Here is a 26,758-nt window from a genome sequence, read left to right as displayed (position 1 = left end):
GCTTAGTAAAAGGAGCCCTTATAGCCCCAATTTTGGCTATTTTATTAAACACCTCAACTGAGGGACTTGACTCCTTTTATCAAGAATCCCTCTCTGGATCGCTCTATGCTGGCGTGTAGGACGCACTTTTCCCCCCTCAAAATACGCTTATAATATGGGAAATGTCTTATGAGCCGGTAATCATTTTAGACTGACATTTTAGTCAGTCTAAACCTTCTGGTTTATATCAACATACCGTCATAAGAACATAAGAATAGCTTTACTGGGTCAGACCAATGGTCCATCAAGCCCAGTAGCCCATCCAGGTCACTAGTATCTGGCCAAAACCCAAGGAGTTCAAACTACATACACGGATCAATTTGTAGATTATCCAATCCACACTTAAATGCGATACAAACTAGCCAAATGGGGGTCTAGGATAACTTATACTACCTTTATGACAATTTTTCTTTTGTACCTAAAGTGATTTAAATTATAAATGGTTTAATTTATTAACCCACTTATTTTAAACATATAAACAGTAACCTAATTTAAAGATAGAACTCATCCCCAGAATCTATAATGAGGTTGAAGTATCATAAATATGCATAATTCTCAGTAAAGAGACCTCTTATAACCTAGATGTTATTTCAAGTCCTCATTCTGAATGCATGTAATGTAATCATTTACTTCAAAACCTCCTTCCTACCCACAAATTTAATTATTTCTTTATAAATGTATTGAGATATTTATTGGCAAAATGATTAAAAATCCAACTAACTAACTGGGGAGTACAATTTTTAAATTATTGAACTTCATCAATTTGTATATTATTCTAAATATATACTTTATACAGGAGCAAAACTCTTATCTTAGTGGCTGTCCAGCCGGAGCCAACGTTAGGGGACCATGAACTGCCCGATGCTCTCACTAAATTTAGAGCGTTTCAGCAAATGAAAAGCCTTCTTCGGGGGACAATGTTGCTGTTGTGCCACTTGCCTTCCAAACTTGTGGACCTTCTTGCCTATCTCAATAAATTTATAAAGAAATAATTAAATTTGTGGGTAGGAAGGAGGTTTTGAAGTAAATGATTACATCACATGCATTCAGAATGAGGACTTGAAATAACATCTAGGTTATAAGAGGTCTCTTTACTGAGAATTATGCATATTTATGATAGTTCAACCTCATTATAGAGTCTGGGGATGCCAGGATTTAAAGCACACAAGGATAGACTCACTCTACTGTTTGGAGGGAATATCAATGGGTTCAAGCTGAAGCCCTTCTTAATTTACCATTCTGAACATCCACGTGCATTTAAGAATTTGAACAAGCACACTTTGCCAGTTTATTATAGATCAAGCCGTAATGCCTAGATGAACCAGGCTTTATGTGAGGATTGCTACAGTAATTGTTTTATTCCTCAAGTGCGTGAGTACTGTTTGGAGAAAGGAATCCCCTTCAAAATTTTACTGTTGCTTGATAATGCATCTGGACATCCACATCACTTAGCTGATCTCTATCCCAATGTGAAAGTGTTATTTTTGCCCCCAAACACTACACCACTTATTCAACCAATGGACCAAGGAGTGATTGCTACTTTGAAGGCAAACTATCTCAGAATCACTTTTGCCCAAGCCACAGCTGCTATAGATGCTGACCCTGAGCTATCACTACGTGACTATTGGAAACAGTATAACATTCTTAAGTGTATTAAAAATCTTGCTACTGCTTGGGACTCAGTGACGGAAAAGTGTATGAATAAGAACATAAGAAATGCCTCTGCTGGGTCAGACCAGAGGTCCATCATGCCCTGCAGTCCGCTCATGCGGCGGCCCATCAGGTCCAGGACCTGTATAGTAATCCTCTGTCTATCCCTTTCTATCCCCTTTTCCTTCATGAAATTATCTAATCCCTTCTTGAACCCCAAAACCGTACTCTGTCCTATCACACCTTCAGGAAGCACATTCCAGGTGTCCACCACCCTTTGGATGAAGAAGAACTTCCTAGCATTGGTTCTGAATCTGTCCCCTCTTAATTTTTCTGAATGCCCTCTCGTTCTTGTAGTTTTTGAATGTTTAAAGAATCTGTCCCTCCCCACTTTCTCCATGCCCTTCTTGATCTTGTAAGTCTCTATCATGTCCCTTCTAAGTCTCCGCTTCTCCAGAGAAAAGAGCCCCAGTTTCTCTAATCTTTCAGCATATGAAAGGTTTTCCATACCTTTTATCAATCATGTCGCTCTTTTCTGAACCCTCTCGAGTATCGCCATATCCTTCTTAAGGTACAGTGACCAATATTGGACGCAGTACTCCAGATGCGTGTGCACCATCGCCTGATACAACGCCAGGATAACTTCATTCATTCTGGTTGTAATACCTTTCTTGATAGTACCCAGTATTCTATTTGCCTTCTTAGAGGCCGCTGCGCACTGTGCCAATGGCTTCATTGTGTTGTCCACTATTACCCCCAAGTCCTTTTCTTGGGTACTTTCACCCATTACCAGCCCTCCCATCGTATAGCTGTACTTCGGGTTTCTGTTTCCTACATGCAAGACTTTACATTTCTCTACATTAAACTTCATCTGCCATCTTGTCGCCCACTCTTCTAGTTTGTTCAGGTCCCTTTGTAAATCTTCACAGTCCTCTTTAGTCCCAACTCCACTAAATAGTTTGGTGTCATCTGTGGAAGAAGTGTGTTAAGCACTATATGAAGACCTTCGTTGGATTTAACTGTGAACAAGAACTTGATGAGATTCGTGAAGAAATAGTGAAACTATCAAAAGACCTTTCATTGGCATGTGACATGGAAGATGTGAGGAGTTGCTAGACTGGGAATCAGGGGAACTTAAAATGAAGAGCTGATAGAATTAGAAGAAAAAAAGAGTGGCAGAAGAAGAAAAAATAAGAGAATTAGAGAAAGACCAAGAGGATGAGGCACCACAACGAATGTTCACCACAAAGGGATTGTTGTCAGGTTTATCTCTACTGAATAAACTTCTTGCCCATTTTGAAGACATGGACCCAAACATTGAACGATTTGCGAGGATTGAACGGATGGCACACGACACATTTCGTCCTTATTGCGAAATTTAGGAAGAGAAAAAAAAAGCAAACAAATCAGACGAAGCTAACTATGTTTATGAAAAGAGCAACTCCACCCATCACCGGGTCCGCAGCCTCGCCTGATGAAGGAGATAGAGAATCCACAGCCAAGCACCAGTGGTGCCATTACTTAAATGTATTTTACTGTATTGTATTTCTTATTTTTGTCTTTTTTTCCACAATTGCATTGTTGTTTGACTTAGAAAGAAAGAAAATGTTGTTAACAGATTGCTTCAAGATGATTAAAATATCATTACCCAGTCTAATATTCTTGCCTTAAATTTAACATAGGCCTGATCCACTTATGACCTAACAGTTGGAACCAATTGCGGTCTTAAGTCGACGACTACCTGTACTAGGATTAAACTTTGAAAAAGAAAAGATCCCAAATCCCCATGAGTGTCTGGGGTTTAAAAAAAAAATAAAAAATTACTCTCTACCCTCCCTTTAAGCTTTCTTTCATTTTCCTTCTCTTTCTTCCCATTTTTTATGCTTATGTTATGTATACTCTATGTTAATTTCTTTTTCTTTGATTTTTGGAAATATGACTGGTTTATATAAACGGACACTTTTATATGTTTATAGTTGGATCAGAAAGACAGTGCTTACTGCAGCTTACTAAAAGGACCCCATGGTTTGTAGCACGTGTTTACCACAAGTTAAATTCCACTACTGCAAAGCAGACATAAGGACATAAGAATTGTCATACTGGGACAGACTGAAGATCCATCAAACCCAGTATCCTGTTTCCAACAGTGGCCAATCCAGGTCCCAAGTACCTGGAAGAAACCCAAAGAGTAGCAACATTCAAGACCTGAGACTGTGATGTCATAATGCCTCATTCCAGCAATGCCTAAGAGCCAACCTCATCAGTGATGTCACAATGATGTGATTGTTCTATACTTGGTTCACATAAGAACATTAGAATTGCCATACTTTGACAGATCAAAGGTCCATCAAGCCCAGTATCCTATTTCCAACAGTGGCCAACACAGGTCTCAAGTACCTAGCTAGATCCCATGTGGTTGGCAAGTGCTACCCATGTGCTAAAAAATATTTTAAAAATTTAGCAGGGGGTGGGGGCGTTTCAGGTAGAAAGGATTGCCTTACAACTGGTCAGTGCAGCTGCATCGCTGCACTATAACCGATTTTAACGTATGAATAACATTGGAACCCTTACAGCCTAAGAAATAGGTATCAGTAAGAGCTCCAGTGCTAATGGCCTTGCACTAACTGGGGGAAATAAGAAATACATCAATTTTACATGCTCAAAGAAGGCTCAGCATGTGGGAAAGCCCTGTGCTACCGATACTGCAGGCCACTTTTTAGTGCAGTTTAGTGAAAGGACACCTATATTTGGTAATTTATTTTTGTATAAAACTCTCAAGCTTATGTTAAATTTTTTCTGCATGTGGGTATTTCAGTAGCATCATCTATTTAGGAGCACCCAAAAACATTCTAAGGAAATTAAGGATAATTCAGAATACAGAGGTTTGATTGATTATCCCCAAAAGCCTACGGTCTTGGTAGGCAATTGTAAGTAGGCACTTGGTAAGAGCTTAGTCTACAAAGAAACATAGGCATTTACTTTCCTTTACAGCAGTGTTTCCTCAACTTCTTCAAGCTAAGTATCCCCTAAGTCTAATAAATATCAACAGAGTACCCCCACCCAAGCTCCGCCCTCAGACCACACCCTCATAATGATAGTACTAATTATAATGTAATTTCTTCTATCCATTTTTTCATATACACACAATATAATCTTATTAATACATAAAGTAAACCACAAATTTTTTTTTTAAAAACCCACAAAGCACACTGTACGCAGAGAAAATCTTAATCATCAAACGGAAAAAACTATATGATGGCTTCCTGGCCACTCAAGCAGCCAAACTAGACAACCAAATCGCCAATCTACTGGCGGCATCCCTCGACTACAAGACTTTTAGAAAAGAAATAAAAACCATACTCTTCAAGAAAACTCTGAAAAAAGAAATAATACCGCAAGTCTCAAACTCCACCTCTCACTAAAGCCAACTACCCCAAACAAATAACCTTACCCATTTCTTACTCTTTTTGAAAATGACCATTTTTATTTTTTATTTTTGTAAGTTCTTGTTGTAACACATCTTGGATAATTCTTTTGTAATCTGCCTTGAACTGCAAGGTAATGGCGGAATAGAAATCCCTAATGTAATCATTTATATTTGGGGGGTTTTCACAGAGGTCAAGGCAGATGACTTTAAAATATGCAATGTCACCTCAGTAACAACTACAGAAAAATAGACAAATATAGTGCAAAATATAGACAGCAGATATAAATTCTCAAAACTGACACATTTTGATCACTAAATTGAAAATAAAATCATTTTTCCTACCTTTGTTGTCTAGCGATTTCATGGGTCTCTGTTTGCACTTCCTTCTGACTGTGCATCCAATATTTCTTTCTTTCTGCCTCCTGCACGCCTCCTCTCCTCCGCACCTCATTCCTTTCCCCAACCAACATCTCTCTCTGTCCCTCCACGAGTCCAACTTTCCTTCCTTCCTCTCTCCTCCACCTCTATAGGCAACATATCTCCTTCTCTCTCTCGCTGTCCTTCCCTCATTCCCTCCCCTGCTGCAAAGGGAGTGGGGAAAGAGAGAAAGATCCAGGGTGCATCTCTCCCACTCCCTCTAGTGCAGTGGTCTCAAACTCATGGTCCGGGGGCCACATGCGGCCCACCAGGTATTATTTTGAGGCGCTCGGTATGTTATCATAATCACAAAAGTAAAATAAAAAGTTTCTTGATTATATGTCTCTTTAGCTATAAAATACAATATTATTATTAAGACTTAGCCAAAAGGAAAGATTTATAAACTATAAAGAGTTTTACCTCATGCAAAATTGTCATTTCTTTAATAAGATATTAAATGTTTTCTGAGGCCCTCCAAGTACCTACAAATCCAAAATGTGACCCTAAAAGGGTTTGACTGCTCTAGAGTCAAACTTTACTCTCTGCCCTCTCCCCCGAGTGTGACATTTCGCCTTCCTTTCTTTCTGCCCTACCCATCCATCTCTCCTTTTCTCCATGAGTCCAACATTTCCTGCCTCTTGCACTCTTTCTCCTCGCCCCTTCCCTCAAGTGTGACATTCCTCCTTCCCACTCCCCAGTCCATCTCTCCCCAACTCCACTCACAACATGTTCTCTTCCCATGCCCCATTTCTCCCTCTCCTCCACACCATGTCCATTTTCCCCTGTCTCATCACTCTCACTCATCCTGCAACAATTTTCCTTCCTTCCCTCCCCCCATTCCCACTCACAACCAATATGCTCTCTCCCCATGCACCTTCTCACCCTCCCCTCCAGCGTGCAACACCTTTCCTTTCTCCTTCAAGTCCAGCAGCAGCACCTTTCCCTTCCCCTCGCTTTTTGCCAGGTCCAGCAGCACCTCTTCTCCCTTCCCTATCCCTCCCCCTTGTCCATCAGCACCTCTCCTTCTCCCCATATCCAGCAGTACCCCTTCTCCCTTACCCATGTCCAGCAAAATTTCTCCCTGTCCAGCAGTGCCTCTCCTCTTCTTAGCAGCAGCTCACTATGTGCTTTTAACTTCCCCATGCAGCTGCCACTAGCATTAGTTTAGCCGTGGTTCATCAGGCAGCCATGGGGACTTTGCTAGACTGGCCCGCCTCTGATGATGCAACTTCCTCTAACGTTGGAGGTGGTTTGGCCAAGCAAAGGCCCCCAAAGCTGCCCGATGGAACCGCGGCTAAACTAACACTAGCGGCAGCTGCATGAGGAAGTTAAAAGCACACAGTGAGCTGCCGCTAGGGAGAGGAGAGGTACTGCTGAGCCAGCAATTGCATCAGGCAGCCTCAGGGCCTTTGCTAGTCCAGCTTGCCTCCAATGATGCAACTTCCTCTTTCATCGGAGGCAGGCTGGCCTAGCAAAGGTCACACAGTGAGCTGCTGCTGTTCTGGGTGGGGAAAGAAAATGAGGAAGGCGGGAGATATGCGACGGCAGGAGGAAGGGAGACACATAGCGACGGCACTGCATATACGCGATGGCAGAAGGGAGTTGGGAGACATACAGCACCAGCGCCGCATACCGCATGTTGAGAAACACCGCTTTACAGAATACTAACCCAACTGGGCATATATGTGCTGAACATTTAGGCATGGATTCTTACACCAGCTATAGAATAATAATAATAAAAAAGAATAATAATAACTTTATTTTTATATACCGCAATCCACAAACAGTTGAGAGCGGTTTACAGAGAAAGAGATATTACAAAAAACTTTCAATTACATTAGCTTGGTAAGATTAATCATGGTGTTAACGTAAGCACCTAACTGCTGCAGATACATGCACAACTCAGTATTCAATAAATAATAGGCACACATCCCCTATGTAAGTGAAGCAGATATTTACAGAATAGCATTTTAAGCACATAATGGGTGAGTAAACATTAACCCCAATGTTATAGAACTGCTCCCTGATGTACAGGCAGCCAATAAGGCCTTGAAGAAATTGCAAAAATTGAGCCCTACAGACTTTGACCATGCTACCCTCTCTAGCCAATCAAGACAAGCAAAGATCTTCACCCTTGAACTCCAGCAGCATCAAATCTTTTGTGAATTTAGCAACCCTGAAAGATACTAAAGGAAACACTTGACCAGAGATCAACAGAAAAAAAGCAGTATTAGCTTTGCCGTGCACATACTATTAAGTCTGGATATCTCAGCTACTCTGAGTTGAACAAAGATTTGGAAGATGAAAGGAGGTGGCAATTAGGAAGATTATTCTGAAGACACCCTCACCAGGACTCAAGATTAACTCCCTCTTACTAAGGTGCACTACGCGTTTTTGTGCGCGCTAAATATACACACGTGCTAAATGCTAACGCGCCCATTATAAGTCTATGGACGCATTAGCATTTAGCGCATGCTAAAATGCATAGTGCACCTTAATAAAAGGGGGCCTAAGTGAGCAATTAGTAACAACTGTAATGCTCAGTCTGTGTATCTTTTCTGTCTCAGAAATGTATCTAAAATTAGCTTGGGTTAGTTTCAATTTTCCATGCTACCTTAGGAGGTACACATTGTTTCTCCACTGAATCGATTCTGCATGCATCTAAAAATGGATACTATATTAAAAAAAATAAAAACAACACTTTTTTTAACCCAGCAGTTTCTTGTTCCACTGGGCTCCAAGTTCATTTGATACAGCACTATGAACACTCATGTAGAGAAATCCTCTATTTTTAAATCCCTTCTCTAATTCAGTACAGCCATCAGCCATTAGCACATAGCCAGTAAGTGCTGATATGCTAATATTTTTAGGCAGTAAGGTCTCATTCACTAATCAGCACACAGCAATATAGTTGTACTAATTTGCATTTACACACCCACTCTCCACAACCAAAACAAGCAAACAAAAAAAAAATTAAAATACATTTTAGTGCACGATTGATGTACACAATGCAAATTTATGACAAGATGCTTCAGCACGTCCAATGGTAAGGGTGTGCTAGCATTTACTGCAGCTTAGGCAAAGAACCTCATAGTCTTTGGGCTACTTTTACAAAGGTGCGCTAGCGTTTTTAGCATACACACCGGATTAGCGTGCGCTACAAACTACTGCCTGCTCAAGAGGAGGCGGTAGCGGCTAGCGCGCTATTCAACGCATTAAGCCCCTAATGCACCTTTAAAAAAGGAACCCTTAGTCTTAATTAAATAAACTTTTTCCTCTAACGCTGGGTTTTACTAAACTACGGAAGAACTTCTTACCATGGGCCGGAGAGGTAAATGCCCCCGACGCTCCTAGGAAGTATCAGAGCATTTGCCTCGCCAGCCTGCAGTAAGAAGCTCTTCCACGCTTTAATAAAAACAACCCTAAATGTCTACATAAAGAAAAAGTTAACTAACCCCTCCTTTTACTAAACTAAACTAAACCTTAGGTTTGTATACCGCATCATCTCCACATTCGTAGAGCTCGGCACGGTTTACAGGAGATGGGATAGAAAGGAACTACAATGACGGGTTAGAGGACCAAGTATGAAGAATTTTTTGAGGGCTTAGGATGTCATAGATGGAAAAAGAATCAGATGTTTGAGAATAGCCAGCACGCGTTTTTTAGCGCAGGCCAGCACGCTAAATGTTCTGTTATGCTCCCAACAGTCACAGAGTTCCTATGAGTGAGTGTCAGGAGTAGCACAGAGCATTCAGCACGCCAGCCTGTGCTAAAAAACGCTTTTGCGGTTTTGTAAAAGGAGGGGTTAGTTAACTTTTTCTTTCTGTAGACATTTAGGGCTCCTTTTACAAAGATGTGTTAGAGGTTTTAGCGTGTGCTAGCCGCTACCACCTCCTTTTAAGCAGGCAGTAATTTTTCGGCTAGTGTGCTGAAAACGCTAGTGCACCTTTGTAAAAGGAGCCCTTAGGGTTGTTTTTATTAAACCATGGAAGAGCTTCTTACTGCGGGCCGGCGAGGTAAATCCTCTGATGCTCTGAGGAGAGAGGGATTAAATATTTATGTTCTGATGAAGAAAGCTATCTCAGTCAGAATCAAACTGTTAACAAGCATTCTATGTGCATATTACTGGCTGCACAATGCAGAAAAGGGCTCAGCACAGTAGTTAATTTGTATGGTAGACATTGGTGCACAGTGTATTAAAATGAATTGTAATAAAGCCTTTACATACTCTTCTGAAATGCACAGAGGTAAAGAAGATTTTAACATGTGCAAAACATGAAAACTTTATTGCCAAGCCTGGGGCAGTGTAGAAGGGTTGGTCGAGAGGATGAAATGTTAGTTTTGGGGATTTGAATGCCTCTATTTATTTATTATTTATATTCTGCACTATTGGTAGGCTTCTAGGTGAATTACAGTTTTACATTAATCGGTACAATACAATCTAATGTATAACAAAGTTGATAAAACAATATACAAAACAAAAAGTCATATCATAAAATCTCTGCCTCCATTATTCTGCAATCTGATCAAGTACCTGCAACTTTAAAAGTGTGTGACACAGTGGTTAGAGCTATAGCCTCAGCATTCTGTGGTTGTGGGTTCAAATCCCATGCTGCTCCTTGTGACCCTGGGCAAGTCACTTAATCCCTCATTGCCCCAGGTTCATTAGATAGATTGTGAGCCCGCCAGGACAGACAGGGAAAAAATGCTTGAGTTGTTGAATGTAAACCACTTAGGCTATAAGTGGTATATAAATGCTTAAATAATAAATAAATAAAAAAAGAAGGTAGCAGCTTTGTACACATGTCCATGTAAAAAGTGCCAGCACACATCTATGCATAAAATAGTATGTTCTGTGCATGAATAATATTTACAAGAAATTTTTGTACTGCTAATTCATAGGTAAATGTGTACCTTCACTATGATTTTCTGTGGACATGTGCACAATGAAGATGCCCTTACTATTGATTCAATTTATTTTTCCAATTATAGCCCTCTTATTAACTAAGGGGTCCTTTTAGTAAGGCACGCTAGCCAATTTAGTGCGCGCTAAATATTAGCGTGCGCTAAATGCTAACGCGTCCATTATATTCTATGGAGGTGTTAGCATTTACAACGCGCTAAATCAGCTAGCGCACCTTAGTAAAAGTGGATATAACATTCACAAATGCCCTTTTTAGGGCTATGTAGTTTTAATCTACTTTACGATACCTTCCCTTTTGTCCTTTTTCTTACTTGATAAATTGTAGTTATATTCTTTTTCCATTTTTGTTCCCGTTTGTTTTTGTATTGTTTTTAAATGTTTTGAATTATGACTATTGTTTTCAAGGATTATAGTTACCCCATATATGTTTATAATATAATGTTCACCGCCTAGTAGGCCAATTGGGCGGTTTATAAATTTTTGAATAAACCTTGAAATAAAAAAATTAACAGAAACCAAACATAACAAGGACAACAATGTCTCTCATCACTGGCAGGCTTTCTATGATTAATGCTGGTGGGGCTAGTCTCAGTTAGGGCGCTGGTCTTTTACTAAAAGGGCCGCTTTGTGAGCGGACTGCTGGGCATGATGGACCACTGGTCTGACCCAGCAGCGGCATTTCTTATGTTCTTATGCATTTATTTATTAGGATTTATTTACCACCTTTTTGAAAAAATTTACTCAATGTGGTATACAGCAAGAATAAATCAAACATAGGCAACAGACAATTACAGCAGTTAAAAAAAATATATTCAAGTTAACAGTAGAAGATTATGGCACAGTATTTTGCACAATGTGTTGACATGTAATATAATAAAACATTTTAATAGACAGCACAGAGTGTATGCAAAAAAATGTGTCATTAGCTTATAGTGTTGCAGCAGATTGTCCTCATTAATCTCATGACAGAAGCTCCACACTCAGCCATCAAGTGCCTGGCTTATTATTTGTTTTCTTAATTTCTTATATTTTTTTCTCTGTTAAGAGAGCTTAACATCTTTCTTTCATAGCTATAAACCCGACACCCTAACATAAAAAGCTCTCTCTCAGATCCCCCCCCCCCCCCGAGATACCACTCAGAGGGCATATTGCACACTTTTAACGGTGTAAAAGAAATCAAGCTTCATTGTGTCATAAAAGAGCATCTGCACGGTGCCAACACACTGACTAGTGCTTTACAAATGATCCACAATTCGGGAAGGATCAGAAAATCCGTGCTCTGGGGTTTCTTCGAAGCTATACAGTAAGGACCGCACAGCCAGTTGGGTGTTCAGAATACTGTAGCTCCAATAAATATGCGCAAAACGAGCCTGCAGACAACACAAGCTGCGCGCGCGCGCTGGGTATCACCTGGAAGCCCTGGTTGCGCTCCGAGGCTCCATGTCATTGGTTTAACCTACAGCCCGGGCAGCTGTCTCGCGCAGGGTTCGGCTCGAGACGGTGGCATTCGTTCCCCGCGGACCCGCCCATACCTGAGAGATACCCAGTCACGCGCGTTCGAGGACCAGGGGGAGGGGGGTCTCCTCCCCTCCCCCGCGGCCTCCCCTCCCACGAACCTTAATCTACAAACGACCCCCCCTCCCCGGTCCTACCTTCAAACTCATGCCTCAGGGCGCCCGTCCCCGCCGTTTTCGCTTCTCCGGTGCCCCGCCCCTCCCTCGACGTAACTTCTCTCACCCTCTGCCCCGTTCCGCCCTGCCGGAAGCAGGAAGTTACGTCAGAGGGAGGTGGGAGGAGGAGGAGGAGGAGGAGGGGCGCGCGCGCAAAGAGCTGTTAACTGCTTTTTCCCCGCACTGAGGGCACTGTGTTGGGCCGTGCGGGCGCTGCTTGGACAAAGGGTGCGGGTCGAAGGTGAGCCTGGAGTGGGTTTTGGACATCAGGAGCCTGCGGAGTCCGTCGCAGTTCGGGCCTGAAGTGCCCCCTGGCCGGTCGCGTTTTCAGGCTCTCCACAATGGATGCACATGAAAGAAGTTTGCATACAGTGGAGGCAGCGTATGCAAATCCATCTCATACATATTCATTGTGGAGATCCTGAAAACTTGACCTGCCTGTGGCTCTCAAGGACCGGAATTGCCTACCCCTGGTCTAGACCAGTGGTTCCCAACCCTGTCCTGGAGAACCCCCCCCCCCCCAAAGCCAGTTGGGTTTTCAGGATAGCCCTAATGAATATGCATGAGAGAGAGATCTGCATCTAATGGAAGTGCCAGGCATGCAGATCTGCTCCATGCATAATCATTAGGGCTATCGTGAAAACCCAATTGGCCTGGGGGGGGTCCTCCAGGACAGGGTTGAGAACCATATTACAGAAAACTACACTGGCTGCCTGTGGAAGCAAGGGTCTTTTTTAAGTTTGCTTGCCTTTGCTTTAAAACCATGACAGGTTCATCCCCATCTTATCTGTCTCACCAATTCGAATTCCCAGGCACAACTAATACACTAGTACCTACTTGTTCGCTTTTCCATCCCTAAAGGGCTGCACCTACAAGAGATACCTCGATAGAACTTTATCATTCAAAACAGGCAAATGGACCAAATGGTTAACCAACTTCATCTCAAATGCACTTTTGTACCAAATGTTTAGAAAGTCAATAAAAACCTATCTCTTTGACAAATTTCTCTGACCCCACCTCAACCTGATGTACTCCCAATACACTTCCAGATAAAACCCGACTAAACTTAACAAGACAATGTAAATTTGAAAGTTCTCACATAATGTTGTCTGTATACAGTCTCTTCTCTTGTAAACCGCTTAGAACCGTTTGTGGTATGGCGGTATATAAAAATAAAGTTATTATTAAGAGGTTTGCCTGTAGGTGTTCCTGAGGTCTTTGTTTCATTGGTGGCAAAAGTTCACTTTTTGGTCCATGGCAGATGTGCTATTTTGTTACAGTTTGATCTTTTGGCAACTTTTGATGTCTGATCACGATATCCTAATGCAACTATTGATTAATATCGACTTGGATCAGAGAGTTCTGAATTGGTTCAGCGGCTTCTTGAAACTGCGATCTTATCAAGTACATGCTGAGGGTAAATTTTCTCCATCTTGGCCTCCTGTTTGTGGAGTACTTCAGGGTGCTCCATTGTCTTCCATATTATTATATATATATATATATATACATGTATATATATATATATATATACACACACTAAAATATTTGAACTTATCTACCTCAGAATCAATTTTTTCTTATGCTGATGATATTTTCATCTTACTTGATGTTGATCCATCATTGTCAAATTTAACAGCAGATATCAATTTTTGTATTTTAAGACTGCGCCTCCTCTGTACATATGAAATTAAATACTACCAAAACTAAACTTCTATGGCTTGGTCCTATTACACAGAATTTACCTTCTGTACAATTAAATTCTGGCGATATCCTGAAGATTGAATTCTCATCCAGAATCCTTGGGTTTGTTTTGGATTCTGCTCTTTCTTCGACTAATCAAATTAACAATGTATCGAAAAAATGTTTCTTTAGTTTACAGATGTTAAGGAGAGTTCGTCATTTTTCTCATCGGCATCATTTTTCCGTATTGGTCCAGGCTATTATATTAGTTCACTTGGGACTATATTGAGCAGGAAGCACATGGGACTGTTGCAGCCTGGTGGGCTGGAGAGCGCACTGTGAAGGCAAGTTATTATTCTGTAGGGATCCCTACCTGTCTTTCTTGGATCTCTCTGTTTTGATAAGGATTATTTCATCCTTTTTGACCCATGGTTTTCATTTCAAGCAGGTGGTGGTTCTGTCAGCCTTCAAGAACAATAGTTCTGATTCCTTTCACAAGGTCCATAAGATGGATATTTGGGGGAAGTAGGAGGTTATTTGAAGGTGACTAATCCCTTTAGAAAATCCAACAAGCTCTCTCTTGTTTCAGGGACTGAATAAGGGGAGGCAGCATCCAAGTCCTCTATAACTTGCTGGATTAAACTGGTCATTGCATCAGCCTACATAGTGAGGCGCAAAGTTACTGTGGTGGGGCTGCAGGCTGTCTTGACCCAAGTCCAGGCAGCTTCCAGGGTGGATGCTTAGGCCATCCCACTGGAAGATATTTGCCAAGTGACAATCTGGCCATTGCTGCGTTCAATTTATAAAGTATTACAAGACAGACATCCTGGCCAAACAGGATATAGCCTTATCTTCCCTGCTGTTAAAGGACTCCTGTGCATTTCTTTTGTGCAGACTGGTCTAACTATACAATAAGAAAGATTAAATTTTATTCATATCTGTTAATTTTCTTTCCTTGAGTCCTACTGGACTAGTCTGGGATCTGCCCTGGAAGACTGTTGTAGTCAGGGCTGTGGAGTCGGAGTCGGAGACAGTTTTGGGAATGGAGTCAGAGTCATGGGTACCAGAAACTGAGGAGTCTGAGTTGAAGGATGTATTTACCAACTCTACAGCCCTGGTTGTATTAGGGACTGTTTAGGGTTTTAATTCTATTCCTTTCTTGTCTGAAACGGGGAATTAAGATATCCCTAATGAATATTGTAGCCAGCACTGGAGCCCTAGGCTGGGACTCAGCAGTGTCTCCAGTGGCCACCAACAAAAAGTGCACCGGCGTGTGGCTCAGACTGGAGTCACCCTGCAGGATTTTTAAGGAACTCAAACAAAACACCAACATGAATGGTAATAAAGAATGAATGGTAATAAACAATCAAAATGGCTCAGAGTTCAATGTAGCGAATAAATGTTCAAACAAGAAAAAAAAAAAAACCAAAAGAAAGCAGAGGGAAAACCCTGACAGCATTCAGGTTTTCTCTCTCAATGAACCAGTCCTGCCTGTGATATATTCTTTCACAAGGTTGCTTATATCCCAAATTTTTTTCCCCAAGTCTGCTCCACAGCAGAGCTCAGGTAAATGCAGTCCACAGTATTCAAAATAGTGTCTGTAGAATATGCTTTTTCACTCCAATATCCTTAGTGCAAATACCAAAACATAAAGCCTCCAGCCTAAAATATATCAGGGCTGGGCAAAGAGGAGTGCCATAAGTTTGCCCTTCCAAAAGCACAAAAACAGCTTTCAAAAATTCCCTCCCGGATATCAGCAAACTTCTCCCCCCACTCACTCCTAGCTCTACTCACAATGGCACAGTTCAGAAAGTCCTTACAAAATGAGTGGGAGTAGGAAAAGAACCCAGCCACAAAAATAGGAACAAACACTCACAGTCTTTGCTCAGTCTGAGCTGATCGCTACTTCCACATCCATCGGTTCTGGAATCACACACAGCTCCTCAGCAGGCAGCTCCACTTCTAATTCCATGGGAGTTTCCTCAGCAGGTCCTGGTAATTCTTGAGGGGTTCCAGCTTCCTCCACCTCCAGGGGCACACAGCCATTACCCCTGCTTGAGCCAGGCAGGGCCTCGTGGGAGAGAGCCCTCAGCTTCCTCCCTATCCTGCCTAACAGTTTGTTGAGGACTGCTGGCCTTTCAAGGGGAGGGACACGCCCTGATCTACCTGAGTCAGCAGGGATCTGCTCCTCTCTTTGGGCTCCCCCGATGGTGACCTAGATTATAGGACCTTGGCTTGCTTTCAGGTCCTGCTTCTCTTGCTCCCCTGGTGGACAATAGGTAAACCACAGGGACCAAGGCAGGCACGGAGCCTGACTGGTCACAATATGCATGAAGCAGATTTGCATGTCTGTCACCTCTATTATATGCAAATCTGCCTCATGCATATTCATTAGAGCAGTAGTTCCCAACTCTGTCCTGGGGGACCACCAGTCAGTCAGGCTTTGAGGATATCCCTAATGAATATGCATGAGAGAGATTTACATACCTGTCACTTCCATTATATGCAAATCTCTCTCATGCATATTCATTAGGGATATCCTCAAACTGGCTGGTGGTCCCCCAGGACAGGGTTGGGAACCACTGCATTAGAGGGTATGTTGAATACCTAATTCCAGCAAATAGCCTTTATACTTGTGGTGTCATTGGAAAAGTTCAGATTTTTCTACTTCCATCTGCTGGTCAGAAAGGGACACAACCAATTAGCACAGACTGGTCTAGTAGGACTCAAAAGAAATGAAATTAGCAGGCATGAATAAATTACACGATTTATTTTATTCTTTGTTCTGTAGGTTTAGTTTACTAAAGCTTTGTTTGTTTTTTTCTTGCTTTGTAACTGGTCAAGTCTTAAAGCTCTCTTAACTGATTTGCCCTGTGTTCTTAAACTTGCTGCTAAATTCTTTGCAAGCTTTGAAATACATTAGTGTTGGACCAGACCAACATAAGAATTTCCCAAGAATGTACTGCATAAGCTTTTTAGTCATGATGGTAATTGTGTCAGTTTTTAATCTTTGCTCATCAAAAACAGCTGAATTCGGTTTTATTTCAATACCTTTTTGAGTTTAACCCTATCTAATTTCAGAACAGGTTTGGCAAAAAGGAGCATACACTGAGTGGAAATTGTTTCCTACAATACCAAGATATCAAGATGAACTGTCAGTCAGAAGCGCTGGAGGTGTCGGTGACAGGACACCAGATTGAGGAAACAATGCTGACTTTGCTTCATCCCCAACCTCCTCCACTGGAGACCTGGGAAATTCCACTACACGAAAGGAACATAAGACATGGATTGTGACTTCGAATTAACTGAAATCTCCCATAGCTTCTCAAAGTGTTGCCAAGGTAAAGTAGGGTTTCCCACCTGTGCAAGCAAGTCATGGAACTCCTCTTAACATGTGATCTGCAGATATGCTCATGAAGTAAACCCAAAATAGAATGTGAACTATCGTATATACTCAAATATAAACTGGGATGTTTGGGCCCGGGATCCTGGTATATATTCAGGCCAGTGCCCCCCTCTCCAACTTATTGCAGGCCTCTGCTGGGCCACCAGGCTTTGCACCCTACCCCCCCTTTCAGCGCTCCTGCCTGCTACACCTCTGGACCACCAGGGATTCCAGTGGCAGAGGTGGTACGATGGACAGGGGAGGGGGGATACGGTGGAGAGCCTGGGAGGGAGGGAAGGGGCACTAGATTCAGATCCTGGCAGGGTAGGGCACTTGAATATTAAGCTGTCCGATTTATATTCGAGTCAACCATTTTTCTTCCTTTTTGGGGGGAAATGGGGGTCTCGACTTATATTTGAGTACATATGGTAATAGAAATTGGAAAGAGCCTTGGAAGTACTTCACTTTGATGAAAATGTTGCTTGAAAAAGACTCCTCAAATATAAAAATGTAGCAGAAGTGCTTTTCAGCCTTTATATAAACAAGCTATAATAACCAGCTTAAATTCATAAGTCAGAAATTTTAGAAGGAAGCTGATTTGGGTATTTAATATGCATTTGTGTAGTTTATATAAACTTCTGGATTTCTAGTTAGGACATCTTGTATTTTTTGCTGTCTGAATTTTTAATATTCATTTTCACTTCTTTTCAAGAATACCCTTTGGAATTCTAGAAATAATGGGCTAAGATAGATATCCTGGAGTTTTCCCCCCCAAAATTGTTGGCTTTTTTCAAATGATGCACTCAAGGGATGCACGCAATGTCAATGTGAACTTGACTGATGAGCAAGAGCAGCCAATATGCTGAGAAAAGATGAGGAGATAAACTTGGGGAAAAGATCAACATTGTAGACATGGTAAATAGGCATGAATACCCGACACAGATGCCGACACAGGTGGGCAATAGTTTTTAATGTATTTTATTTATACATATATATTGCAATATATACCTGTACAGAGAACACTAAAAATACAAACCACTACTACTACTATTTATCATTTCTATAGTGCTGAAAAGCGTACGTAGCGCTGTATATTTAACATGCAGTAGAAGGTCCCTGCTAAGAAGAGCTTACAATCTAATTTGGACAGACAGGATATATAGAGGGCCATAATCAAAAGAATAAGTCCGATTTAGACGTAGGGTGCTAGGCGCCCAAAGTTGGCACCAGTAAAATGTCCATTCTCGAAAAGTACGTCTAAACTATTCCATTTTTCAAAAATCATCTATCTATATGTCCAGGGCGTTTGATCATCCAGACTGCCACTACGTCTATCTTTATACCACATTCTCGACCAAGTCCAAGTCCCAAACGCCCAGAACAGACTTTTTGGACGTGGGAGGAGACAGCATTGTGATGGATTGGCCACCCAGACATAGCAAGAGCAGAGGGGCACCTTATTAGAGCTCTGCTGTGAACTTCACAAAAAGGGTGCCATATAAACATCTCACCAGAACTCCCTTATAGGTTATGGTGAGCCCCCCCCCCCAAAAAAAAAAAACCCAACAACCACAAAAGCCACTATACTCACCTGTCTACAACCCCAATAGCCCTTATGGCTGCATGTGGTACCTATATGACAGTAGAGTAGGGTTTTGGTGGTCTCACATCTTCCATGGCCTGGATCCTCCTCTTTATGGTTCACTAGACCACCCCCCAGACTACTTAGGCTACCTCTGTGCATCTCTACTAAGCTTTCCGATCTGATGTTCTGGAGGCAGTTATGCACGTTTTTATTCTGAACTTTGTGGGGGTGCAATGGGGTCAGTGAACACAGGGGGAGTGTGTGTGGGTCTTTACTTTGTCTCTGCAGTGGTTATCTGGTCACTTTTTTTTATACCTTTTGGGCACTTATACAAGTCTTTACTTCATCTAACTCACAATGTATAACTTTCGCCTAGGCAGTCTCGTCAAACCTTCGATTATCCATGTAGGATGACTAAGTCTAGTTCGGCCCACATCCTGCCCTAACCACTCCTCTAAGAATGCCTCTTTCAGCTCTGGGCGCACAGCGGAATTCAGAGGCCTAAAATATCCCTGGATATGTCCAAAAAGCCATTTCAATTATCAGTACTTGGATGACCTGTCTTTTAGATCGTCCAATTGCCGACTTGGGCGTGGTTTTTTTAAGACATATTTAAGTTTTGATTATGAGCCCCATAGGGTTGGAAAGTTTCTTGCAGAGAGAATGATAGGATGGGTAATTTTATGGTGAGTAGGAGTTAGGGGTTGAAAGTAGCATCAAAAAAGTGGGCCTTAGCTTGGATTTGAATACTATCATAAAATGATATAACTTTACATCTAGGATCAGATAAATCCATGAAATGTGGGTTTTGTCCATCTACCATCAGGTGGAGATAGAGAATAAAGAGTAGTCCACTTCATGCTCCCATTGCGTGCTCCTTGTTCAGACTGGAATCTCAACTTAGTTTTGAGTGCTCTGCAGAAGGCTCCTTTTTGAGCCTGTTCAGAAAGATCTTGCTCAAAAAATTATTTTGTGGTCGCTATTTCTACTAGAAGGAGTTTGTGAGTTGCAAGCCCTTTTCTTCTAGGATCCCTTTCTCTGTTTTATGGAAGCTGGTGTATCCATCAGAACATTGCTTGCTTTACATTCCTTCCGAAGGTGGTGGTCTGCCTTTTATTTGAACTAACTCTTGTTCGTCACTTCTTTTTGTTGGGAGAACTGCGATAGACTTCTGTCTCTTGGCTAAAGATGTATGCAGTTTCTCCTTTGCTGTCTGGAGGTCACCAATGAGTTTCATCAGTCTCATCTTTTCTTGCTGTATGCTGGTCTGAGCCAAGGGGTGTTGACCTCTAAGTTAACCATTACACATTTGGCCGAAGGAGGCCATTTCTTACGCAGTTTGTTAGAATTTGGGAGCTATGCACCTACATTGTACACCAGGGTTTATATCAGATTTCAGTTTGTGTAAGCCTTCATGCCCAAAGTTGGACACCAGAGTACACAGTTGGCATTATTCTATAAATAGCACTCAACTTGGAGTGTCCTTTATGGAATAATGGAGAGCAAATTTTTCCTGGTGTCTATTTTTCAGTAAACACACTACTGGGTAATGCTAAATCCAATCTAAAAGTGTCCCGAAAGGATGATCAACTCAACAAAAAAAGGGGGAACACTCACAATAAGTAATATACCTGTTTAAACTATCCAACGGAGCTCAGAACCAAAGGTGGTATAGAAATCACAAACGGGGACAAATGTGTTTTTCCTTTTTCACATACATTTGAAATGGACTTTTGAGCAATATAGTTCATCTTGAAATTACATGCAAAAACCTTTTAATTAACTTAAGATGGGGCAATGATAGACACGATGAAAACACATTTGAGGGCTTGTCCCTGTTTGTGATTTCTATACTACCTTTGGTTCTGAGCTCCGCTGGATAGTTTAAACAGGTATATTACTTATTGTGAGTGTTCCCCCTTCTTTTGTTGAGTCTATTTTTCAGTGTCTGAGGCCCGAAAGCCTTATGCATGAGCATATGCATAATAGGGATGTGCAGACCAAACATTTCTCATTTTCTTTAGTTTCCCTGTTTACAGGACTTTTTGTTTTTGTTCAGACAATAGAAAAAAAAACAAACCCTGAACTTTCAGGTTCTTTCCTATCATTCCAGGTTAAAAGCAACACAAAAATAAACATGTCATTCCATATGAATGTATTCTCCTAATGCATAATAGCAAGTTATAGTCACGTACTGAAAGTGTCTGTTTCAGCTACAGCACCATTAGTAAGATGGTAGTGTTTGGGTAAGAACTACAGAATGATTCTGGGACAAATTTTTCCCCGTCTCCACGGGGACTCATTTTTCCATCCCATCCCCGCAAGTTCTTTTCCTGTCCCAGCCCCATACCTTCAAGCTTGGTCTTCATCTGCACAAGCCTCAAACACTTTAAAATCATAAGTGTTTAAGGCTTGTGCTATTAAGGCAGAGCTTATAGGAATGGGGCAGGGACAGCGACAAGACTCGCGGGGACAGGACGGGGAAATTGATTTCCTGTGGGGACGGGGACAAATTCTCTAGTAAGAACTGAAGCACCTGTAATGAATAACCAGAGGTTTCTCAAGATGAGAAGAAAGACTTCAGTCATACTCCAGGCTCTGCTAAACACAACAGCATAATACAGCTTTGCCATTGTATTAACATACTTTCCATTACCAGGGTACTTTACTGATATCCAAATAATTCTAGGTGTTGCTGTTTTAAATAGAATGGGTTATCCTGCCCTGTGAATTGCAAAGGGACAACCAGTTTTCTTAGTCAAGTAGGTCACTTTGGTCTTGCAACTATTCACTTGACCTTATATTTATACTTTGAAACCTTCAGCCTGTTAGATCATTTGATCATGGGATTTAAATCCAAACTAATCATCAAACATCTGTGAAGTGTATGTCTGCCCAACACTGTTATTGGTAACTTCCTCTCTGCTAATTGGAGATTAAGGGCTGCATATGTTTATTTATGACATCATAATGGGCATTAGAATACACATCAGGGTTACAGGCTATACTTGCTTTATACATTGTCAGCTGCTGAAGTGTGTGATGTAATTTGCTGGGAGCTAAAATGATGATTTCTTGATTATATCTGTGGGATTAAAAGCAGGAATGTAAAACCAGGACTCCCAGTTCCACATGTTCTGCAATCTTCAAGCTGTTATCTAACCTCCCTGAACACACACTTACTGTTGTTGGATTTTTGGCATAGAAGCATTGATGTATCTCTGTGACTTATCTTGGAAGGCACGAAGTATATAGAATGCAGAATGAGAAAGAGATTACAAAATAAAACACTGTATAATTTTGCAGGAATTACACACTGCATAAATTACTGTAGATTATATAATGCTTTTGTAGGAGATGGTGATACCGGATGCATTCAGAGGAGCTGTTGAAAATATCCAGAAACAAAACCTTCCAACTTTTGACTTGGCTGAAATACAGGACACTTGAGTTTCTTAAAAATTCATATTGTAACTTATTTTAATAAATATATTCCACCATGGATCTTCCATTGCTTTTTTCATAGAATGGCAGTCTGAGTATCTAAGAATTTGATTTTATTAATCTTGTGAACTTTAAGAAGCTGGCCTTATATTTGTAGGGTGTTAAAGGAACAGGGTAGCTTGTTCCCTCTTTGTCAAAAGAAATGTCTGTCCTGTAAGTACAGTACCTGGTACCTAAGGAATAATGCTGATTTTCTAAATTAATCCAGCTCTTCAGTTTCTGGCTTCCAGCATAATATAGCCTAGAAAAACAGTATTTATCATAAATAGGGTGATGTGAATTTCCTTAGCATCCCTCCAGACACTTCAGTTTACACACTTAGCAGCAAATGGAGATTGAGAACCGCTGCCTTCAGAAAGGTAGTAAATGCACTGGGAAGCTTAGCAAATCTTTTACTTTTAAATTGGTTAGAATTTGGAATGGACTTCCAGATTCTCTAAGATTGGTAGATCAATTATTTCAATTTCGAAAAAGTTTAAAAACCTGGTTGTTTTCACAATAGTTAATTTGATTTTAGCTGTCATATAGTAATTTTAAGCAATTCAACATGCTTTTTTCTAACTTTTTCCATCCATCTAATCTAACCAATTTCTGTTTTTATTCCACAGTTTTTACTTGCTATGTTTCATTTTTTAACGAACTGTAAACCGAGTCGAACTCCTTAGGGAGTAAATTTGGTATATAAAATGAAGATTAGATTAGATTATTAGCCCCATGTAACATAGTAACATAGTAGATGACGGCAGCTAAAGACCCGAATGGTCCGTCCAGTCTGCCCAACCTGATTCAATTTAAATTTTTTCTTCTTAGCTATTTCTGGGCAAGAATCCAAAGCTCTACCCAGTACTGTACTTGGGTTCCAACTGCTGAAATCTCCATTAAAACCTACTCCATCCCATCTAAACCCTCCCAGCCATTGAAGCCCTCTCCAGCCCATCCTTCCCCAAACGGCCATATTTTGTGTGATCACTAGAAAAGAAAAGCTTTGTATGGCATATACTACCAGAATACTAGCACATATGCTTGTATCTGTGTGTTACATTAATTATCCACCAATAAAATATATCACCCTTAAAGAGAGGAATATATTTTATATTAAATAGATATTAATTTGGGTAATGCACTGCCTGTTTAAAGTTTAGCTCTGTATGATATTAACAGAAACTTAGAGCATAGGAATAAGTTAAGAGGTGATAGGCTCTGGAGTAATCTGAGGAAATACTTTTTTACGGAAAGGGTATTAACGTGTTTCCCCGAAAATAAGCCCTACCCCAAAAATAAGCCCTAGTCCCAGGATCCGCCTGCAACACTTCAACCTGCCCCCCCATCCATGCAGCTGAACCCCTGTCGACCCTCCATCCTTCCCTCCCTGCCGACCGTGAGCGACCCCTACCTTCAACCGAAGCAGCGTCGGGCCCGCAGCACTCTAAACAGGCTTCTTGGCCTTGTCCGTTGGGGATTTCACTCTGGCACGTTACTGCAGGGCGGCCAGAGCTGGAGAATCGGGGCAGAGAGCAGGGTTTTAGCACAAGCGACTGGTCCTCACCAGTTGCTAGTTTTTTGATTGGCCGGAGACTATCTCTGAATTCAAGAGGGCCTGGGATAGGCACGTGGGATCTCTCAGAGTGAGAAAGAGATAATGGTTACTGTGGATGGGCAGACTAGATGGGCCATTTGGCCTTTATCTGCCTTTATGTTTCTAAATGAGAGGAACTAGAATTTTATTTTTACAGAGAAAATTTATAAGATTAATCATGCAATGCAATAAATTTTAGTTACAATTTAGGGATCATCGCACAAGGGAAATATGCCACAAGATAAAATATTGCTAGAGAAGCAGAATGATTAATTTTAAACTGGATTAAAAGTAACTCACTCTGACACAGGTCTTACTGGTAGAACAGTTCTTCAGGAGTACATGGCAGGGTGAGCACATGACATCTTGATTGCAGAGGAGAAATTAAAGCAAGATGTGCAGAATGTCCAGTGACAATCCAAAGAGAGAGCATAGGTTATTCTCCCTCTTTTCTGGACTTTGGGGGATAGAAGACCCGTCCAGTTACCAAGGCAGGAACCCAGGCGCAATGCCCAATCCCTGAGTCTGGCATGGTATCCAAACAACTTAGGAGTTTCAATTCAAACGTCCTGTTTCTAAATGCATGAGGTCTTCTGGTTTGCTTTTTGGCCGGGCAGGGTCTGGTTGAATTTTAATCATGTCTTTGTCTGGGGAGTTTCAGGTCTCATTTTATCTCAGGTTTGAATGGCTTACGTTCTGTGTCTTTTGTTCTATTCTAGCCTTTGTGTGCTGTCCATGGCTTGGAGAATAGAATTCAGTTTAACACTGATACCGAACCTTTATGATGCATATTTTTCAGAGAAAAAGTGTGAGTACATACAGGGCTACACCTAGCCATCCCTTTGTGTTCACTGAAAAGAGGGTACGTAACACCTTTTGAGGGCAGCTTGCCAGCTAGAGTCTACCAGAAACATGCTTTATTTAAACAATATATTTCTAAATCCAGCAAAAATCAATCGTATCTTGATTCAGGCTATATTTTATCATTGTTAAATCCAGCCAAAATTAATCATTTCATGCTACATGGGCACATTTACGCTTAAATGCCAGAAATTTGGCTACATGCTATTCTGTAACTACATAAATATTCTTGATAGTGCAAAATTTGCAGGTAGGTATCCACATGGGCAGAGTGTAGGCTAAATATACACAATCAGTTAGTATGTGGGCCGAGAGAAAAGCAGTAGTGGTGGCAGCTTGAGCCCACGACCAAAAGAATGAGCAGAGCCAGACCAGGCCGATAAAAATAGCATAATAGCCAAGATCCTGAGCTTCACCACTGGAAGATGGAAAAATAGAGGCTAAGTCTCATCGCTGGGATATGGGACACTGAGACCAAACCGCACCATTGGGAGATAGGGCTGAGAGACTCACCACTGGGAGCTCAGGCTGAGACTGGTAGCATGTACAGTGCCAGGAGCCTGTGCCCTGTCCCTCTACAAGATAGGGAGGTAAGGTAAGAAAGAAAGAAAGGGGAATTCAAGGTGAAAAATGAGAGGGGACTATCATGCACACAACTCCTCCAACACCCCCCCCTCCCCCCGGCACACCTCAACTCCTTCAAATCCTCAAAATGCCCTGTGCCACGTCCTACCATGTCCCACATGTAGAGATGCCTCTGTCTGATAATGGAGGATGGGAAAACGTGTCATTGTGCCACTTTTGAACTTGCTGCAAGAGGAATTTCTGACTAGCACAATGAGTTTCTCTTACTTTTAGATTTGATTTGGAGAGGGTTTTCTAGTGATTCCTGCAAAGCAAAGAGCTGCGGTCCTTTAGCTCACCCCATTATTTGATATGGAGCAGTTTTTAATGCCAGCTCTTATCAACTAATTAATATCTCTTGCCCTCACAGTTGCTGAGCAAGATTAAAAAAACAATACTTTTATGACACACTCCATGAGCTAATGCTGTCAGCCAGTGAAATATCTTTATTTGTACTGTGATACCAGTTTGACACATTTTAAATATGTATTTTTTTCTGCTTTTATGTCGCATTAAGATCCTAATGAACTCAGCAGGCCACTTTCCTGTTATGGAGCCCAGACTTGCAATCAGGAGGAAACAAGTTCAGCTTTTCTTCTTTTTAAAACTGATAAGGCTTCTGGCATTATTAATCACAGGTTGCTGGGACAAGTGAGAGCTAGGAGTGATTATTCAGACTACAAAAACTTGTCAACATTCATTACGGCACTGAGCTTCAATCAGAAATTGCTCTTGATCTGGTGCTTGACCAGTTTGATGACAGAAATAACTATGATATCACTATGAATGTCATTTTATAAATGATTTGGGTGTGTACACTTCCCCCTCCCTATTCGCGGTTTCGGCAATTGCGGTTTTGTCTATTCACAATTTTTTTGCCTGGCCCTCCCCCAGCCCCCTAGAGAATCGCTCGGAGGCAGCACGCATCGACCAGAACCGGCCCCGGGACTTGGATCGCGGTGAGGAGGAGGGGGGGTGATAGGAGGCAAGAACAGGAGCACAACCCTCAGCCATGGACGCAGCTCCAGTGGCAACTTCATGCATGGACCTTACCTGGTGGTCTAGCAGTGACGCGGGGCAGGAGCGATCTTCCTACACTCCTGCCCCGTGCAGAGCCATGCTGTGAGTTCCCGTGGTCTCATGAGACTACAACAGGGAGTTCCTGTTGAAGTCTCATGAGACCACAGGAACTCAGCAGCACAGCTCTGCACAGGGCAGGAGTGTAGGAAGATTGCTCCTGCCCCACATCACTGCTAGACCACCAAGTAAGGTCCGGGAGTGGGTCAGAATTGGGCCAAAAGTTATTTGCAAATTTTCCTTATTCGCGGGCCGGCTCTGCGGCTAACCCCCCTGAATATGGAAGGGGGAGTGTACATCAGCATTTTAGATGCTCCAGTCGAAGCTTAAAGGCTACCC

General features: G+C 41.6%; 1 protein-coding gene and 1 long non-coding RNA gene across 5 annotated transcripts in view; one reads left to right on the top strand and one right to left on the bottom strand.

The window, feature by feature from the left end:
- ZDHHC7 (zinc finger DHHC-type palmitoyltransferase 7) overlaps window positions 1-12,232 on the bottom strand; it is a 153,026-nt gene extending 140,794 nt beyond the window's left edge. The window contains exon 1 of one of the 3 annotated variants that reach the window (XM_033942182.1): window positions 12,110-12,232. The gene's annotated coding sequence lies outside the window, so the exon portion shown is untranslated. Of the gene's footprint in view, window positions 1-11,867; window positions 11,945-12,109 lie in introns of those variants that run through there. The other 2 variants (XM_033942185.1, XM_033942183.1) reach the window with 2 other exon arrangements.
- Window position 12,233: 1 nt separating this feature from the next.
- On the top strand, window positions 12,234-26,334 carry LOC117359424. 2 transcript variants are annotated; one of them, XR_004539229.1, is made up of 4 exons: window positions 12,234-12,368; window positions 16,889-17,148; window positions 24,577-24,665; window positions 25,860-26,334. It is a non-coding gene; the product is annotated as an uncharacterized LOC117359424 (long non-coding RNA). The 2 variants fall into 2 exon arrangements; XR_004539230.1 differs by lacking the exons at window positions 24,577-24,665; window positions 25,860-26,334 and adding an exon at window positions 22,132-22,221.
- Window positions 26,335-26,758: the final 424 nt, after the last annotated feature.

The sequence above is a fragment of the Geotrypetes seraphini genome, chromosome 4 (genome assembly GCF_902459505.1).
Source record: "Geotrypetes seraphini chromosome 4, aGeoSer1.1, whole genome shotgun sequence".
Taxonomy (NCBI): Eukaryota; Metazoa; Chordata; class Amphibia; order Gymnophiona; family Dermophiidae; genus Geotrypetes; species Geotrypetes seraphini.
The sequence above is the reverse complement of the archived record's forward strand: the minus strand, read 5'-3'. Positions and strand labels throughout refer to the sequence as shown.